This window comes from Hordeum vulgare, chromosome 1H (assembly GCF_904849725.1).
Source record: "Hordeum vulgare subsp. vulgare chromosome 1H, MorexV3_pseudomolecules_assembly, whole genome shotgun sequence".
Classification (NCBI taxonomy): domain Eukaryota; kingdom Viridiplantae; phylum Streptophyta; class Magnoliopsida; order Poales; family Poaceae; genus Hordeum; species Hordeum vulgare.
Window position 1 is genome coordinate 275697151 of NC_058518.1, and position 8355 is coordinate 275705505.

Genomic DNA, 8355 nt, shown 5'->3' on the forward strand with positions numbered 1-8355 from the left:
CGATTCTTTATTAAAAGGAGAACCTTAATATCATGTAGTTTCCTTTTGGACCCCGCTGCCACGGGATGGATGGACAATAGATGTCATGTAAGTTCTTTTCCCTAAGCACGTATGACGACACACAGAATGCATGCCTACATCACATTGACGAACGGGAGCTAGCCACATATCTCTCTATGTTATAGCTGTTGCATGATGAATATCATCCAAACAAATCACCGACCCATTGCCTACGAGTTTGTCCTACTGCTGTTACTTGTCTTGCTCTGCTGCTGCTGCTACTACTGTTGTTACTTGTTTTGCTCTGCTGCTACTACTATTGTTACTTGTTTTGCTCTGCTGCTACTACTGTTGCTACTACTGTCGCTTGCTATTGTTGCTACTTGCTACTGATGTCACTACTGTTGTTCCTTGCCGCTGCTATTGCTCGTTACACTGCCGTTACTCGTTACTTTGTTGTTACTACTTTGCTTGCAGATACTAATCTTTCATGTTTGGTTGAATCTGACAAATTCAGCTGCTAATACTTGAGAGTATTCTCTCGCCTCCCATCGTGCGAATCAACAAATTTGTGTTGAATACTCTACCCTCGATAACTACTGCGAACCCACACGCTGGTGGGCCGTCAACAACATTCTTCTAGTTTCATTACTAGGGAGTGCTATCAGCATTCTTCTGGTGCCGTTGCAGGAGAAGGTTTGTTGTCATAAGCATTCGTCTAGCTAACGCCAGAGATTGCAGATCAGCATTTTTCTGGCGCTGTTGCCAGGGAGGTATTGCTATATTCTCTGAGTCACTTGGGATTTATATCTGTTGATCACTATCAAGAATCTGAAGGATCCGAAGACCGAAGTCTTGCCCTCAACTACGAGGGGAGGTAAGGAATTGCCATCTAGCTTTGCACTTGATTCACCTTCAGTTATGAGTAAGTTTGCGACTTCACCTCCTGCTAGAAATCTTGATTCGTCGCATGTGCTTGATGATGCTTGTGATACTACTGCTAGAGATGCTATGCTTGATACTATGCCTGATGATACTATGCTTGATACTGCTAGAGATGTGATGCTTGATACTGCTAGAGATGCTATGCTTGATACTGCTTTGCCTGATGATGCTAGAGATGCTATTTTGCCTGATGATGCTACGCTTGATATTGCTAGAGATACTCCTTTGCCTGATGTTCCACTAGGAGTGTTCCTTCATGATCATATTGCTAGAGTTACTGCCAATGCTCGTGATGCTCCTGAAACTGTCGATACTATTGAGTTAGAACATGCTTTTGCTCCTGTTAGATCTAGCTCTCATATATATGAATTGCTTGATATACCTGAGGGTTACGTCATGGAGGGAGAGATAGGTGAGGATTTTCTTGCGTGTAAGGATGCCTATGACGCTGAGAAATTACTTCTCAAGTGGAAGGAAAAATCTCGGGAAACTAGGATGAAAAATGACCCGAAGTTTGCCACTTTGCCAATCTTTGTCACCGATAAGGATTATGAATTCTCTGTCGACCCTGAGATAATCTCTTTAGTCGAATCTGATCCTTTTCACGGTTATGAGTCTGAGACGGTCATACCCATCTTGCCAAACTATCCGAAATAGCCAACCTTTTCACTAATGAGGAGTAGATCCGCCACTACTATATCCTTAAGTTGTTTCTTTTCTGTCTAAAGGATGACGCTAAAGTCTGGTTCACCTCTCTTGCTCCTGGATGTGTGCGTAGTCCCCAGGAGATGATCTATTACTTCTGTGAGAAATATTTCCCTGCCCATAAGAAGCAAGCTGACTTGTAGGAAATATACAACTTTGCTCAACTCCAAGAAGAGAGTCTTCCACAAGCTTGGGGGAGGCTCGTCCAGCTACAGAATGCTTTGCATGATCACCCTCTTAAGAAGAACGAGATACTTGATATCCTCTATAACGGACTTACCGATGCCTCTAGAGACCACCTAGATAGTTGTGCCGGTTGTGTTTTTAGGGAACGAATTGTAGAACAAGCTGAGACCCTACTGAATAATCTCTTGATCAACGATAATGCTTGGACTATTCCCGAACCACCTCCTAAGCCAACTCCTAAGAAAAGAGGTATTCTATTCCTCAGTCCCGAAGATATGCAAGAAGCCAAGAAATCTATGCAAGAGAAAGGCATTAGATCTGAAGATGTCAAAAATCTACCACCTATCGAAGAGATCCATGGTCTCGATAACCCGATATAGGTAGTGGAATTGAATTCTCTGCATAGGTTTGACGAGAGTGATATTCCTTTTGATAAACCTGCTAGCCTATGCTTTGATGAATTTGACAACTTTGTTGCCAAACAACAGAGTTTCAATGATTATGTTAGCAGACATTTGGAACAAAGTACTCGTATGCTTAGCCATCTAAGTGCTTGTGTAGACAGAAATGTCAATGCTCTGAAGCTTCAGAGTAAACATGCCTCTATGATTACTACTCAGGTAGAACAAGTACTTCAAGCTCAGAATGACCTGCTCAATGAATTAAATGACAACTCTGTTAGAGTCATTACTAGAGGAGGCAAAATGACTCAGGAACCTTTGTATCCTGAAGGTCATCCTAAGAGAATTGATGAAGATTCTCAAGGAATCAATGCTGATACACCTAGTCATCCTAAGGAGAAGAAGAAGGATGATAGAAACCTGCACGCCAGTTCACCAAATACTGTCACACCTGAAGAACCTAATGATATTTCTGCGTCTAATGCAGAAACACAATCAGGTGATGAACATGAACCTGGTGATAATGTGGACAACGATGTTCATAATAATGCTCAACCTAGCCATGATGAGGATGTGGAGATTGAACCTACAGTTAATCCTGATAACCCACAACCTAAGAGATACGACAAGAATGACTTCACTGCTAGGAAGCATAGTAAAGAAAGGGAGCCATGGGTTCAGAGATCTATGCCCTTCCCTCCTAATCCATCCAAGAAAAAGGATGATGAGGATTTTGAGCGCTTTATTGAGATGATAAGACCCGTCTTTCTGCAGATGCGGTTAACTGATATGCTCAAGATGTCTCTGTATGCCAAGTACATTAAAGATATCGTGACTAATAAACGAAAGATACCAGATCTTGAGATCTCCACCATGCTTGCCAATTATACTTTCCAAGGTGGAACTCCTAAGAAACTTGGTGATCCCGGAGAACCCACTATACCTTGCTCCATTAAAGGAAACTACGTAAGAAGTGCCTTATGTGACCTTGGAGCCGGTGTTAGTGTTATGCTGCTCTCTCTTTATCGTAGAATTGAGTTGGATAAGTTGACACCCACTGAAATTTCTCTGCAAATGGCCGACAAATCAACCGCTTTCCCTATCGGCATTTGCAAGGATGTGCCTGTTGTGGTTGCTAATACCACTATCTTACCAGACTTTGTTATCTTGGATATTCCCGAGGACGATGCCATGGATATCATCCTCGGAAGACCCTTTTTAAACACTGCAAGGGCTGTTATAGATTGCAACAAAGGCAATGTCACTTTCCATGTCAACGGTAATGAGCACAGCGTGCACTTTCCGAAGAAACGATATCCAGTACATTGCATCAATGCTATCGAAAAGACTTCATCGATTCTCATTGGGAGCTTTGAATGACCTATTCCTCGTGTAAATATGAAGTATGATTTGCTTGTTGGGGAGATACATATCCCCATTGAGGTGACTTAGTGGCTATTCGAAAATTATCTGTTCTCTCTTGCAATTCGAGAAGGTTTTGTCATAAGGACTTGATCAATCCCATTGACGGATTTCTTTCGATGACCATGAGACGGATGAATCAAAGAGTCACATACCTCTGTTTTGAGTTTTCCTTTTGTGTTGCTTGGAATAAAAATGATGGAATTAGTTCAGCTTTTCCTGTTTTCTGTTTTAGCGTCCTGGAGAAAAATACCTCGAAAATAGAAGTTCTACGATGGTCTTGAAAATTTAGTATGATTTTTTCTGGAAATTTTGAAATTTTTTGGGCCTGAGAGCTGGCCAAGGGGTCTGACCAGTGGGCCACAAGCCCTTGCTCCGCCACCACCACCCTGGTGGCGTGGTGCAAGCTTGTGGGGCCCACAGGCACCCCCTCCACTCATTCCAGCTCTCAGCCTCTTCTTCCACCTCCAGAAAAAATTGTTTCACAACTCAAACCCGTGTTCTTGCTCATTTGGCTGTGATTTTCGATCTCCTTGCTCAAAGCACCATTCTCCGAACCGTTTTGAGGAAATTACTCCTTGGTAAGTGACTCCTCCATTGGTCCAATTAGTTTTTGCTCTAGTGCTTTATCCTTCGCGTATTCTTGCTACCTTGGTGACCCTGTTCTTGAGCTAGAAATGTTGATTTTAGTTGGTCCCAAGTAGTTTTAGCGCGTGATACAGTCTCTAGGCACTAGTAGGAGTAGTTGCTACAAGTTGGGTTAATCCTTATTTACTTTTCTTTCGAAGTCTCTACAAATTTCAGAATTTTTCAGAGCTAGAAAAAGGAAAAGATGAGGAGGTTCTTGAGAGGCTCTTCAAGCCGTAACCACAAGGAGGATGAGAAGAACCACCCCAAGTACGTAGTCCCTCGAGTCACAGAAGTTCGAGCGTGCGAGTGGCCAAGTGATGAATTTTTGCGCGCCACCGGACTTTATGAAGACTTTTATTACTTGGTGGAGAACGCATGTCTTACTGCGTTCGTTGAAGATAAGTGCCCACAATATCTCCTCCTCACCAATATTTTCGTTCAAAGCTTCAACTTTTATCCGAGGAAGAATCCTCCCATGGTTGAGTTCATGATATACGATGTCCCCCAGTGCATTACGCTACAGGACTTTTGCAACGTATGCAAATTACCTTATGTTGGGGATATCCGTGACCCTCGTCCATGGGACTTGGAGGATTTCATTGGTTCTATTGCTGTTGGAGAGGAGAGAGGAGTGTCTCGCGCTAGAATTGCTAGCATACATTTTCCTGTGCTTCGGTACTTCTCACTATTTGTGGGAAAATGTTTGATTGGTCATGGGGAGGCTGGATCACTTAGTTCTCCAGACCTTGCCGTTTTGCACGAAGGCCTTTATAACAATAAGACTTATAGCCTGGGCGCTATAGTAGCTCAACGGTTGAACCTGAACCATTCTAAAGGTCTTGTCTATGGAGGTATCTATGCTACCCGTCTTGCCAGACACTTTGAGATACCCATTAGACTGGGAGAGGAAGGAGAGATGCTTCTCCCTAAGAGATATTCGGATTATGACAGCATGGTTCGCCATGATTTTCTGGATAGAGATGCTAGTAGACGGATGATTTATAACCTGGTGTTTAGTCAGGGTACTCAAAAGACTATTACTTTGCCTGCTACTTCTTTGTTTGATCTTCATGCAGGCAGGTACACTATTATGCCCACGGACATCTACGCATATTGGGGCTTGGCCCAACCACAGGCGCCCGTGCCTGAGCCGCCAGTCGAGTACCAGACGCCAGTTTATCAGTGGGAGCCAGAGGAGCTCACACAGCAGTGGCATCCACAGTCTGCTCCAGAGTATCCCGGCGCTGGTTATTTCCCACCTTGGGAGTAGACCAAGCTAGGCCAAAAGCCTAAGCTTGGGGGAGTACGTGTTCTCACCAACTTTACATTCATGCTTATGCTTTCACTTTGTTAGCCGGTGTTTACACGTTGCCGCTGTATTATCCATGCTAGTTACTTTTCGTTTTCTTGTTTTCTTGTTTTGTGTCCTTTTGAGAAAACCCAAAAATATTTTTCTTTCTTTTGCTTGTTGGGAGCTTTCTCGTGTAAATAGTTTTCTTTTTCTTTGTGTCAAGGTAGAAGATATTGGTTACAATGCTTAGTGGTTCTTGCATGCTTACCTGTTTAGCTTTCAAAGAGCCATATTATTTTGTCTTCTCCTTTGTGTTTGCTTGCAGATTCATCTTAGTCCAATGCGCTTATTATTGTTCACGTCATTCGATCGTGCAAATGAAAGGCAACAATGATGATATGTGATGAAGTGACTGAGACTGAAAAGCTGGTATGAACTCTATCTATTTTGTTTTTGTAAATATGACTAGCTTGTCGACCCAGATTTAGCTTTGTTGTGAGAGAACCATGTTTGCAATGACAACTTAGAGATCATAGTTTCTGATGCCATGCTTATTTAGCTTAGAGCTTATAATGGTTTGTCTTGACTGCCAACATAGATTTTGAGATGACTATGATGTAGTATGATAGGATGGTATTCTCCTTTGAATGTTTCAAGTGGCTTGACTTGGCGCATGTTCATGCATGTAGTTGAAAAAAAATCAACATAGCCTCTATGATGATCGTGTTCATGGTGATTTATATCCTGTTCATGCTTGCATTCAATGTTAGTCAAACTCATTGCATCTTGATGCCTGTTGTCGCCCTCTAGTTGGTCGCTTCCCAGTCTTTTGCTAGCCTTCACTTGTACTAAGCGGGAATACTACTTGTGCATCCACTTCCATAAACCCAAAAGTTTTTCCATGAGAGTCCACCATACCTACCTATTTGCGGTATCTACCTGTCGTTCCAAGTAAATTTGCATGTGCCATTCTCTAAACCTTCAAGCAATAATCTGTTTTCCATGCCCGAACCGCTCATGTGGTGACAGAGGGCAATTGGTATCTTCCATGCTAGGAGTGTTATCATCGACATGTGTTTATTCACAGTCATTCATGAGAAAGGGGCCGGTATTTGGGATGCCCAGTTCCACGCTTAAATCGAAAACATAACTGTAAAACAAGACTCACCCCGGATTGATGTTAGTATGGACGGTACCCGAGGATTCGGCTAACCGTGGAGTGTGATTGATTGGTGGTGGGGGAGTTAAAACTTTGCTTTCCTGTTTGGGAACCGCCTATAGCATGAGTAGCATGGAAGATATTGAGAACTCTTGGTCATTGCGTTGACAATGAAAGCATGCCACCCAAAATTATTATCTCTGTTTTCAAAGCTTGAGCTCTGGCACCTCTGCAAATCAATACTTCCCTCTGCGAAGGTCCTGTCTATTTATTTTCCTGTTGAGTCGTCCTCCTCTTATATAAGCACCAATTAGAGAGCACCTCTGTCATTTTTATGCTTTGCTTTTGATTGATATTGAGTATGACTATGACTGGATCTTTGTTGCTATGAATTACAATGTTTAGTCAGCACTTGATCTTTGAAAGTGCTCTGCATTTATGTTTTACGATCTCAGAAAGAGCTAACGAGATACCACCTATTCATATTGCTTCATGCTTGTTTTGATTGAAGTGTTGGTATTTGAAACTCATTACTATTTGCTCGTTAGCTGATTATGACATTGATATTAGTTTACCGTGAGACCTTTGTGTCATTTGCTTTTGTGGTTAACTTGTGATCTTGCTAAAATTCTGGTTATGAGTTAGACATAGTTGCAACAACAAGATCAAACAGAGTTTGTCAAAGTTTTTCTTTCTCTCTCAGTTTGTCAACTGACTTGCTTGAGGACAAGCAAGGTTTTAAGCTTGGGGGAGTTGATACGTCTCCATCGTATCTACTTTTCCAAACTCTTTTGCCCTTGTTTTGGACTCTAATTTGCATGATTTGAATGGAACTAACCTGGACTGACGCTGTTTTCAGCAGAATTGCCTTGGTGCTATTTTTGTGCAGAAATCAAAGCTCTCTAAACGTCCTGAAAATTTACGGGGAGAAGTTTTGGAAAATATCAAAAATATCTGCGCCAAGTTCCACCTCAGGGGGTGGGCCAGTGGGCCACAAGCCCCTACTCCGCCACTGCTCCCTGGTGGCGGTGGGAAGGCTTGTGGGGCCCACAGGCACCTGCCGCCCCCAACTCTAGCCCTATAAGTTGCCTTTCGTCCCAGAAAAAATAAAAAGAGAAGTTTTCATCGCGTTTTTGATACGGAGGCCCGCCACCACCTGTTCTTCATCTCGAGGGCAGATTTGGAGTCTGTCTTGGGCTCCGGAGAGGGGAAATCATCGCCATCGTCATCACCAACCTTCTTCCCTCTCCAATTCCATGAAGCTCTTCGTCGTTCATGAGTAATCTATTCGTAGGATCGTTGGGCGGTGATGAGTAGGATGAGATCTATCATGTAATCGAGTTAGTTTTGATGGGGATTGATCCCTAGTATCCACTATGTTCTGAGATTGATGTTGCTACTATTTTCCCATGCTTAATGCTTGTCACTAGGGCCCGAGTGCCATGATTTCAGATCTGAAATTATATGTTGCCACCAATATATGTGTGTTTTAGATCCGATCTTGCAAGTTGTAGTTACCTACTATGTGTTATGATCCGGCAACCCCGGAGTGACAATAACCGGAACCACTCCCGATGATGACCATAGTTTGAGGAGTTCATGTGTTCACCAAGTGC